The following is a 13,022-nucleotide window of genomic DNA, read 5'->3' as shown; positions in this document are numbered from 1 at the left end:
TTAAAATGAATTAATTATGTAATGAAAGAAACTATAATTTGCATGTGAAAGCTAAGAAACCTCAATAACAATCATTTATTGAAAATGTTTGATAAGAGTTTCACTTTGAGACAGCTTCATTTGTGTCTAATTGGGATCTTTAACAGGTAAAGAAAACATTTATCTTTATGTCCTGGAAGACAATAGAAATTAACTGAGGTCATTGTGAAAAGTTAAAAATGTATTTTAGTGTTTTAGCAGTCGTTTGATAGCAATAACTTTTTTTTCCCCAGATATTTATTTAGTTAGTTAGTTTTCAGCATTGATTTTCACAAGAGTTTGAATTGCAAATTTTCTCCCCATTTCTACCCTCCCCCCCCACTCCAAGATGGCATATATTCTGGTTGCCCTGTTCCCCAGTCAGCCCTCCCTTCTGTCACCCCACTCCCCTCCCATCCCCTTTTCCCTTCCTTTCTTGTAGGGCAAGATAAATTTCTATGCCCCATTGCCTGTGTATCTTATTTTCTAGTTGCATGCAAAAACTTTTTTTGTTTTTGAACATCTGTTTTTAAAACTTTGAGTTCCAAATTGTCTCCCCTCTTCCCTTCCCACCCACCCACCCTAAGAAGTCAAGCAATTCAACATAGGCCACATACGTATGATTATGTATAACCCTTCCACAATACTCATGTTGTGAAAGACTCACTATATTTTGCTCCTTCCTAACCTGTCCCCCTTTATTGAATTTTCTCCCTTGGCCCTGTCCCCATTCGAAAGTGATTACCTCCACCCCCGTCTGCCCTCCCTTCTGTCAGCCCCCCTTTTTTTTTTATCTTCTTCCTCCTTTTTTCCTGTGGGGTAAGATACCCAAATGAGTATGTATGGTATTCCCTCCTCAGGTCATATTTGATGAGAGTAAGATTCACTCATTCCCCCTCACCTGCCTTCTCTTCTCTTCCTGCAGAACTGCTTTTTCTTGCCACTTTTATGCGAGATAATATACCCCATTCTATCTCTCCCTATCTTCCTCTCTCAATATATTCCTCTCTCATCCCTTAATTTGATTTTATTTCTTTTAGATATCTTCCCTTTATCTTCAACTCACCCTGTGCCAGCTCTCTCTCTCTGTATATATATATATATATATATACACATACATACATATATACATACATATACACACATATACATATATATACATAAAGATATATATATATATGTGTGTGTATATATATATATATATATGCATATTCCCTTCAGCTACCCTAATACCGAGTTCTCATGAATCATACACATAATCTTTCCATGTAGGAATGTAAACAAAACAGTTCAACTTTAGTAAGTTCTTTTTCTTGTTCTTTTTCTTGATTACCTTTCCATGCTTCTCTTGATTCTTCTGTTTGAAAGTCAAATTTTCTATTCAGCTCTGGTCTTTTCACTGAGAAAGCTTGAAAGTCCTTTATTTTATTGCAAGTCCATATTTTGCCTTGGAGCATGATACTCAGTTTTGCTGGGTAGGTGATTCTTGGTTTTAATCCTAGCTCCATTGACCTCCAGAATATCATATTCCAAGCCCTTCGATCTCTTAATATAGAAGCTGCTATATCTTGGGTTAATCTGATTGTGTTTCCACAATACTCAAATTGTTTCTTTCTGGCTGCTTGCAGTATTTTCTCCTTGATCTGGGAGCTCTGGAATTTGGCGACAATATTCCTAGGAGATTTCTTTTTGGAATCTATTTGAGGAGGCGATTGGTGGATTCTTTCAATTTCTATTTTACCCTCTGGCTCTAGAATATCAGGGCAGTTGTCCTTGATAATTTCTTGAAAGATGATTATCTAGGCTCTTTTTTTGATCATGGCTTTCAGGTAGTCCAATAATTTTTAAATTGTCTCTCCTGGATCTATTTTCCAGGTCAGTGGTTTTTCCAAAGAGATATTTCACATTGTCTTCCATTTTTTCATTCCTTTGGTTCTGTTTTACGATATCTTGATTTCTCATGAAGTCACTAGCTTCCACTTGCTCCAGTCTCATTTTTAAGGTAGCATTTTCTTCAGTGGTCTTTTGGACCTCCTTTTCCATTTGGCTAATTCTGCCTTTCAAGGTATTCTCCTCATTGGCTGTTTGGAGCTCTTTTGCCATTTGAGTTAGTCTATTTTTTAAGGTGTTGTTTTCTTCAGTGTATTTTTCAGTATTTTTTTGGGTCTCCTTTAGCAAGTCATTGACTTGTTTTTCATGGTTTTCTCGCATCCTTCTCATTTCTCTTCCCAATTTTTTCTCTACTTCTCTAACTTGCTTTTCCAAATCCTTTTTGAGCTCTTCCATGGCCTGAGACCAGTTCGTGTTTTTCTTGGAGGCTTTTGTTGTAGGCTCTTTGACTTTGTTGACTTCTTCTGCCTGTATGTTTTGGTCTTCTTTTTCACCAAAGTAAGATTTCAAAGTCTGAGACTGAATCTGGGTGCGTTTTCGCTGCCTGGCCATGTTCCCAGCCAACTAACTTGACCTTTGAGTTTTTCAGCAGGGTATGATTACTTGTAGAGTTAAGAGAACTATGTTCCAAGCCTGGGGGGATGTGCTAGCTCTGCCACACTAGCACTCCTCCTTCCCCAAGAACCCCCAACCTGGACTGGACTTAGATCTTCAGCAGGCTGTTCACTCCTGCTCTGATCCACCACTTAATTCCTCCCACCAGGTGGGCCTGGGGCCAGAAGCAACTGCAGCTGTAGTTCTGTAGCTGCCCCACCTCCTCTGCCCCCAGGGCAAACTCCTTCTTACACTCTCTCCCCAGCAGCTTTTCCCACTAACCTTCTCTGTTGTCTTTGGTATTTGTGGATTGAGAAGTCTGGTAACTGCTGCAGCTCACTGATTCAGGGCACTAGGGCCCACTCTGCCTGGCCCCTGTTCTGGTTGGTCCATGCCGCCCAAGCTGGGCTCTGCTCTGCTCCGCTCCACTCCCAGCTCTGTGTGGGATAGACCTCACCCAAAGACCATCCAGGCTGTCCTGGGCTGAAGCCTTGCTTCCCTCTGCTATTTTGTGGGTTCTGTAGTTCTAGAATTGGTTCATAGCCATTTTTTATAGGTTTTTGGAGAGGCTCAGTTGGGAGCTCACGCTAGACCCTGCTTTGCAGCTGCCATCTTTGATAGCAATAACTTAATGAAGAACAAATATTCTTTTTGTTCATCTTTACCATCTTTTAGTGTTTTCACTGTCTATTAAAATAAATGTATCCCCTAAGTTTGTGACGTGAATTTTATACAGTTATACTTCGTAGTGAGGGAATAACTGGAAATTATTTATGTAATTAGGACCTGATTAATCTCTTGATCTTTATACAGGGTGTCCCAAAGGTGTTAATACAGTTTTAAGTCATTAAAGTCAATTCATTTGTCATTTGACTTCTCTTAATGAAGAACAACATTTTACTATTTTCTATCATTTAGACCCTTTTATATTATCAATTTGAGATTAGTCATTTTCCTTTCAACATCACCTGAAACTTCAACTATACACAGGCATGGATAATGAAATAAACTGAACATTTGGGATCAAAAGGAGCAGTGATTACAATATAACACAATATGGTTAAAATATAGTACCTAGGGAAATTTTGAGTATGTTAGTAGATTTTCTTTCATCAGTGTTTAGCAGATTTGTAGGATATCACATTGAAGGGATTGTGCTTTTTAATTCATTTGGACCCTTCACAAAATTTAATTGGTTTAAAAGTAAACAGAAAATTGCAAAAAAATCTTGAGATACAGTTCTGGTCCCTAAATTTTTTATGTTGTCGAGGAAATGAAAAAAAAGTGTAACATTAATTTAAAAAAATTTTCTTTCTGTTGATATGGATCGTAATATGTATGTAGTGACCTGCAACTAGGAAGTAAAAAGTATAAATAGGCAAGTTACTTTCACATAGTTCACGAAGTTTCTATGAAAATTTCTCACTTTTAGAGGAGGAGATTAAGACAGTTTTCTTTTGAGGCTACAAAAAACAAAGTAATTTTCTGAAACTGCCTAGTGAGAAGAGGGAAGGAATTGAATAAGGGAGAAAGGATGATAAAGCCAGCAAGTGCTGTTGATGCCCTATCTCTGTGTCTGGCAGTATCTCAGTGGGGTATGAAAGGGTTTGGGGGAGCTATGTCTGCCTTCCTCATTGATGCATGTTTCCTCTCTTCTTCAGGCTTAGGTCTCATCCTTCCTCTGTAACCCGACTTATAGCTGTTATATTTCTTTACGCTACTCTTTGATCAGTCTGCAGCCTTCATCCTAAGATTATAGGGTTCCATGATTTGTTACAGTGAGGCATTACTTATAGTATGTTGATTTAAAAAAATATGGGTATTGGGATTGTTGGAAGCGCTGCTGATTTTCCCAAATGCAATTTAGCCTGCTCTTCTTTTTGTATCAAATTCTAAGCCCAGATCATTATTCACCTTCAGTAGCTATCTAATCTCTAAGTAACGATGATAATAATTCAGGTGTCTATCCAACTGCATATGTTACCCTAGCAGTGTACATTCTTTGTTTACTGTGATCCCCTTGAGGAGTTCTAGGGATCCATAAAATTAGTGTAGTTTCGTTTACAAACAGGCATCTGGAGAATCTCATCATTATTTGGGAACTTTTCTTATAATTTTATATGGACTTCCTATGAGACTTGCTGCTTTTTTTTTTTGTATCTTTTTTTTTTTTGCGGGGGTGGGGGAAGGCAAGGCAAAAGGGGTTAAGCGACTTGCCCAAGGTCACACAGCTATATGTGTGTCAAGTGTCTGAGGCTGGATTTGAACTCAAGTCCTCCTGACTCCAGGGCCGGTGCTCTATTCACTGCGCCACCTAGCTGCCCTGAGACTTCCTGCTTAACAGTGACAGACACCATTGTTGAATCTATGTCTTCCTATTTTATCCCTCTAAAAATATTAATAGAGGATCACTGATCATTATCTTTGTGGCAAGGCATCTTCATGTGATTCTTATATGCATGGAGAGTGTGTATTAGAAGAGATCTTGACTGAAAATTGCTATTTGTGAAAACTTAAGTAAACTTTTCTTGAAGTCTTGTCTTATTACATCATAATAGTTTACCCCATTATCCCTCCTGTATCCCCTCTCAGATTTATCAAATATAATAAATTATATTTTAAAGACATAAAAAGGAAGAAAAAAGTCAATGTAATTGGTAAATACATTGGAAAAACTCTGAAACTCCCCTCTCATTTTCTTTTTACAACATTATTTTTAGGTTCTTAAATTTTTTTTATTTCTTAATTCTTTCTCTCCTTTCTGTCCTTCACCCCTTCCATTGAGAAGGAAAGAAATTATATGTGTGTGTGTGTGTGTGTGTGTGTGTGTGTGTGTGTGTATGTATGTATGTATACACACATATATAATGTAAATATATTATAAATGTGAAATCATGCAAAATGTTCCATATTTGCCATGTTGCAAAAATAAAAAAGCAGGCAAAAGAAAGTGAAGAAAAATACGCTTTAATCTGAAGTTCAATATATCAGTTTGTTTTCTGGGGTTGGATAGCATTTCTCATCGTAAGTCCTTCAGAATTGTCTTAGATCATTGTATTAATCAGAATTTTGAAGCCATTCACAATTGATCATCATGGAGTATTGTTATTATATACAATCTTCTGCTGGTTCTGCTCACTTCATTTTGTACCAGTTCATATAAATCTTCCGGGTTTTTTTTTTTGGAAAGCATCTTGCTCATCATTTTTTTATAGCACGACTTGTTCAGTCATTCCCCAGTTAATGGGCAGCCCTTTTATTTTTGATTCTTTGCTACTACAAAAAGAACTGTACATATGGTTCCTTTTCCATTTCCTTTTTTTTTTCTTTGAGATCTAGTAGTGGTATTGCTGAGTCAAAGGGTATTCACAATTTTATCACCATTTGCAAATAGTTCCAAATTGTTCTCCAGAATGGTTGGATAAATTCACATCTCTACCAGCAGTACATTAGTGTCCCAGTTTTTCCATCTTCTCCATCATTTGTCACTTTCTTTTTCTGTCGCATTAGCCAATATGATAGATGTGGGGTGATACCTCAGTTGTTTTAATTTGCATTTCTCTGCTCAGTAGTGATTTAGAACCTTTTTTCCTATGACTATAGATAGCTTTGATTTCTTCTTCTGAAAACTACCTATTCGTATCTTTCAACCATTTGTCACTTGAGGAGTGACTCATATTTTTATGTATTTGACTCAGTTATATATATATATTTGAAAAATGAGGACTTTATCAGAGAAACTTGGTGTATGTAAAATTTCTTCCCTCAGTTTCCTGCTTTCCTTCTAATCTTGGCTGCATTGGTTTTGTTTGTGCAAAAACTTTTTAACTTAATGTAGTGCAGTCTACATGATCCATTTTACTTCCCATGAACCTTTCTGTCTCCTGTTTGGTTATAAATTCTTTTCTGATCCATAGATCTGACAAGTAAAATTTTCCATGCTCCCCTAATTTGCTTATGGTATCCTCATTTATATCTAAATCATTTATCCATTTCATCAGTATACAGTGCATTATGTTGGTCTATGCCTAGTTTCTGCCAAACTGCTTTCTAGTTTTCCTAGCAATTTTTGTCATATAGTGAGTTCTTGTCCCCAAAGCATGGATCTTTGGGTTTATCAAACAGATTATTATGGTCATTCATTACTGTGTGTTATATACCAAATTTATTCCACTGATTGACCTCTCTTTTTCTTAGCAGTACCAGATTGTTTCGATGGTTACTGCTTTATAATACAATTTGAGATCTGATACTCATACACTCTTCCTTTACCTTTTTCATTGATTCCCTTGATATTCTTGACCTTTTGTTCTTCCAAAAGAATTTTATTATTGGTTCTGCTGAGCTGCTGCCTGTACTCTACCATCTTGGCTCCACCTCCAATCCTCTTCTCATTTTCATCCAGGTTACCCATTTTGTGTATATTAGGCTATTTGAAGAAATGATAAAATGGGCATGTGGATCGATACTTAATTATAAGTTCTTCGTTGATTTTTTTTCATTCTTTGGATATTTTCCCCACTTTGAGGTGCTGTGGAAGTTTATTCTTGAAACCCTCTTGTTTACTTTGTCATCGTTTTCCCCCTGTATGTATTTGTTCGTGTATAGATGTTCTTCTGGACAATTTTCTTAAGTGCAGTTGCCACATTGGGTACTAAGGTATAATTTCAAAATGTCATTCCACTATCATTGATATAGAAAGTAGATCATTGTAGAAACTCATAGGCCTCTTTTTTCTTCCTTTCTGTTTGTTTTGCTTAAGTTATTGAAATCACTTGGGTTAATATGATAAATTTTAAAGCCATAAATTGGAGTACATGTTATCCCCCTGCCGTAAGTTGTTGAAGATAGCTTCTTAAAGTTAAACTAAATTAAACAAGATTTCTGGATTTTTGTTTGTAGTTTATTTTTACTCACAAATCGACGTTTTTTATTTAGATTAAGCTAGGTGGCATAGTGGATAGAGTGTAGGATTGGAGTCAAGAAGACCTGAATTCAAATCCAATTTAAACACTTACTAGTTGTAGGATCTTGGAAAAGTCACTTGCTGGCCCTCTGCTTCAGTTTCCTTCTATGTTAAATGAGGATAATAATAGCATTTACTTCCCAGGCTTATGGCAAGGATAAAGTGAGAAAATATTTGTGAATTGCTCTATAGACCTCAAAGAACTATATTGGTATTAACTCTTATTCTATTTAGTCTCCTTGTCTTGAGTATACAGCTTCAAACTCCAGCCAGGAGAACTGGGATTGAGTCTTAACTTTGAAAATGACTAGTGTTATGATTTGACTAAGTCTTCTTCATCTGTAAATAAGAGGGTTGGGCTTGTTGACTTCAGAGCTTTCCTTCAGCTCTGAAATTGTGTTAATTAAGTTGCTGAGCTTTCTTTCCTCTAGAATCTTACAGCTGACTGACTTTAGTTTATTTTGCATGTTGACATGGCATAACTTGAAATTTGCAAAAACCTTTAGGAAGAGAATTAATTTTTATCACTTGGAAGGATTTAGAAAGAAGTATATTAAAATTGGTGGTCCCAGAAGTTGTTTATATTTCTCTTTCTAGGATTGTTAAATCATCTGTGAAGAGTGGTAGATGCTGTAGCACTTACAGTATTTGCTACTGTATTAATCTTATTCATATCTTTTATTAAATAATTTATTTTACCTTCTTGAGAAATTATGCCAACAGTATATAATATACTTTATAAGAATACCATTTAATTTTATTGTGATTAGAGGCTCTAAGATGCCCTACATCGTTTCCTTCCCTTTTTTTTCCTGTTTTTTACTTACTCTATGGTATAACCATCATTAAGATTATTTGATATTGAAATTCTGGTATTCACAGTATTGAACACATTATGAGTGAAAAGAACTCATTATAAGAACAGTATACTATATCAAACATTTCATTTATTACTTATGCTTATTTACAGTATTTACATATTGCACATTAGCTGGAATGTTTTATACAGGTATTATACAAAAAAAAAAGAAATTAGCTGAGGTGGAATTTCCTCCCCACACACAAACTCACACTCCTCTTGTCTCCAAAAGATTTTTTTTTCAGTTTTCTTTTGTGTTTTTCATGCAATTTTAAACTAGGCTTCAGGAAAATTAGAAAAATGGTAAATTATCATGAAACCTCACCATATTCTAACATAACAGATTATTTTGTGAATTCTTACATTTCAAAAGAATGCTCTTTGAAATTTCCAGATCAATAAAGAAAATCTTATTCTTCTGGCCGAACCCTATATTCTTTATTTGGGAGGACTAAATGTAGAAAGTGGAGTGTTAACATTATTCTTTTAAAAGAAAGTATTAAGTAGAACTGGTAGGTATAAGAGTATTGACAATATACAAAACACAAGTTGAAGGAATTATGGAAGAGTCTGTCAGTCTGCAAAAATAAATCTCTTGTTCACAATGGAATATGTTTATAAAGGTATGAAGTTCAATTTCCCTGTTAGGTTCCAAGGCACTTCTCATGGTTCTTGGCATTCTGCTGCTTTATGGCTCTATCCCCTGTGGGGAATAGAAAAATAAATTTTATTGGATATCTGCTGTCTTTCATGAAACTATGTTTACATCTATGCTTATATATGTACATATGTGAATATATTTCAAATAGAGGATACAAAAAATTATGTATCGATACGTTCCAAGATTTCCTAGAAATTTTTAGCAGAACTCATATTGTGACAGTAACTGAATATGTTTTACCACTTTCTTTTTGGAAAATACCTTCGGGTGTTACTATCACCATTTTTTATGTTCTTTTTCAGAGAAATTGGTGAAAAATAGATTTTAGAAAAATGCTCTTTCATCATTTTAAATAAAAGTAATTTAGTAGTTAACCAGCCTCCATTTGAGGAATAATAGTACCTTTAGACAAGCAAAATGTTGCAATGAAACATTGAATTTGGTAGTGAGAAGATGCAGGTTTAAATTCAAACTCTGCTACTGACCGTGTGTGGTAGGTAACTTCTTTGGACTTCAGTTTGCTCCTCTCAAAAGTAAAGGAATTGGACCAAATGATCACTATAGATCCTTCAACTCTAAAAATCTAAGATCAGTCAATCAATAAATATTTATTATTTGCCCACTATATCCCAGGCCCTATGGTAAGCACTGAATCTTGAGTCTAGATCAGTGGCATCAAATACAAATAGAAATGGGAGCCACTAAACTGTACAAAAGGATCCCTATGGGACATACTGACTTACAAAAACCACATCTTAACATTATTAACGTTCTATTGTGTTTTATTTATTTTGTTAAATGTTTCTCAGTTACATTTTTATCTGGTTCAGGAGCACTCTGGAATATTGCTGCTATGTGTTTGATACCTCTGGTTTAGGTACTTATTTTACTATATCAATAACTCATAAAAGCAGGATCTGTTAATTGATTTTTTTTTTTGGAATTTCAAAGCAATGGGAAGAAAACTAAGGTCCTAAAGGGTTAAGTATGTTTCTCAAGGTCATACCTGTACTAAGTAACAGCCAGAATTTGAAACCAGGTCCTCTGACTCCAAATCCAGCACTTTTTCCACTGTACCATGTATTTATCTATGAATGAACAATTTGGTAAGCAACCTAATAATTAAAACAAGATGATAAATAAAATTTTTGAGCTAGAAGGGAGAGACCTTAAAGATCATCTAGTTCAATGCCCTAAATTTACATGTGAACAAACTATGGTCCATAGTGGTTGGAGTGACTTATACAGTCATTTCAGTAGTGAGTATCTGAGCCAGAATTTCCACCTAACACTTCTCATTCAAGTCTAGTTCCCTGGAGGGAATATTTCAAGATAAAGGTTTTCAGGTACTACAAGGAGCCCTCATATTGCTTAAATTATTATCATAGATAGTGGATTACTGAAGAATAACAAGCTGGAATTATTCTATGTAAATGAAAGAAAGGAAACTGTTTCTTCCCAAATACTCTGTAATTTAGACTTTTCATTAATTCATATTGACATCTTCCAGTTAAATTAGCAAGGTTTTACTGTATTTGAGTTTTATGACGGTTTTAAATTTGAGTCATGGTTTGATCATTGTGGTTTACCAATATCGAGAGTTCTTGGCAAAAAGTTGTGCCCAGATATTAAAAACCATCAAAAATCCAAATTCAGCTATCTACTTAATCAATTTCCCATTAAAAAAAATATAACCATTTAAGGCAAAGAGTTAGTTTAACAATTTTTTTTTAAAAAGCCACCACACTTGGCTGTTTGTGTTGTTGTATAGTATTGGGTCTATATTCATTAAATCCACCTGATTTCATGTAGCCACATGGTAATCTTAAAGTCCATTTGATATCAGTTGCTGATGTAGATAAGTAGAGTCCACAGATTGTTCATCAGTCAAAACTGGATGGATAGATGGACGTATTGGAAAGACAGATACATTTTTCTGACCTGACTATACAACATCCCAAACAGAAATGGACCCTGTAGCTAAAGTAATTAGTCATAGGTCATACTGTATATGTTCTTACTCTTTATAGGAACATCTTTCAGAGTTTTGTGCTATGTTGTCTGTAAATGGAGATATATCTTGATTTGTTGTGCATAGTGAAACCCAGAGATCAAAAGGTTCCTTTGGTGGAGTGGAAAAATGAAAGCTCTTTTTAGCCTTGTGTCTTGACTGCCTTCAATGCTTTTAGAATGAATGGAAATCTTAATTGGATCAACATTTATTGAGCATGTCATCCTAGCCTTGCCTCTTATTAGCTCTATAACCAATCAAGTGATTTAATTCTCAGAGCTTCAGTTTCCTTATCTATGAATAGAAGGAGCTAGGCTATATATGAGATATTATATATGATCTCTTAGATCCCTTGAATCCTGTGAATTTTTTTTAAACAAATTGACCCCAGACCTATCCTCAACTTCTTAGAGAAGTTTTGAGTCTGTCTATAATTGTCACAAATTCTGCAAAAAAAAAAGTGATGGTTGGTGATAACATTGATCGCTAATACTATTATCCGTGTCACCTTTTAAACTACCTAATGAAATAATATTTTTTCTCCCAATTTTCATCCAATTCTAAATATTTACAAACATCATTTTCTTATACCATGTAGCACTCCTGTGAAAGACAACATTAATTCCATTTATCATAATGCAAAACATTGTGACTTTTATGAGAATATAGCAAGGTGTGATAGCAAAGGCAGGACTAGGATTGAAACTGTTGACTCCCTAGCCCTTTAAATGTGATATTTATTCGAGTTAGTTTTAAATGCCTGCCTCCCTATATGAAAAATCTATACATAATAGACCTGTATTTACTTCAGCACCTTTATTTACTCAAGTCCACGAGGAATTATGTAAATGAAATGCAGGAATATAAATGGAAATGAATGAGGAAAATGTCTACTTCAATGATTATAAGTGAGTGGATCATAGGTGAAGGTTACCTTTTTTTTTAATTACCATATGAGGCTTCTCTGTCTACAATAACACTTAGAAAAATGTCTTGAAGACAGTTACACCTTCTTTAAAGCCTAGATTAGCTGTCATTTCCACCAATAAATCCTTCTTTGATTACCTCTTGCTAGAAAGGGCCTCTTATCTAATTTAGCAGCCCTTTCTATTTCTTTTATGAGTTTGGGTTAGACTTGTGATTTCTTTATCATTAGATGCTCTAGATAAAAAACCACCTCACTCAGTATAAAGCAGCATCTGTCCTGCAACATATGGGCTTTTTGGGTTGCCTGGGCCACTGAGAGGTCGCACTGCCAATATGTGTCAGAGATAAGACTTGAACCTGGGTATTTCTGTCTCTAAGACCAGTTTTTTCTTTTAGCCATTATTCTACATTCTCTCTTTTTGTATGATAGCTTGTATTTGATTTGTCTCAGTATCCTGGTATGCTGAGAGCCAGTGTAATATAATAGAGTTTTAGACCAGCAGAGATCTGGATTCAAACCTGTCTTCCCACATTTATTAGTTCTGTGACACTGGGTAGGTAACTTGATTTACCAGAGGCTGAGTTTCTTTATCTAGAAATTGAGGATAATGTTATTTTTACCAGTGAGTATCAAATGACTATGCATAAAACATTTAACAAAGCTTAAAATGCTACATAAATGCCCATTATCTAGCTGCTCCAGGGGTTCTGAGTGGGGAACCTGCTGCCTTTTGACTGAGTCCAAGTTTTATATAAGAAATCCTTTTATTAAAGGGATTTTTTATGTGAAGCTTGGATTCAGTCAAAGAGCCCCACTTGAGGACCTAGAAAGCCACATTTGGCCCTGGGGGCAGGTTCCCCACATTTGATAGCCTATTGCTAGGATAGTTGTAAGAAAGCTGGGGGGCAAGAAACCTTTTCTTATTTTTCCTGGTATCTCCCAATTGCCTAGTATAAGGAACTGGACATAGTAGACTGTGAATGAAGGAAAAGAGCCAGTGAAGACTAGAGTGAAATCAGTACACATAAATTGCCAAGTAATCACTATTTTCTTCCCTCCCCTGGTTTAAAAAAGTGTCATAGCAGTTTCTCCTAG

The sequence above is a fragment of the Trichosurus vulpecula genome, chromosome 3 (genome assembly GCF_011100635.1).
Source record: "Trichosurus vulpecula isolate mTriVul1 chromosome 3, mTriVul1.pri, whole genome shotgun sequence".
Taxonomy (NCBI): Eukaryota; Metazoa; Chordata; class Mammalia; order Diprotodontia; family Phalangeridae; genus Trichosurus; species Trichosurus vulpecula.
Note: the sequence above shows the minus strand (reverse complement) of the source record.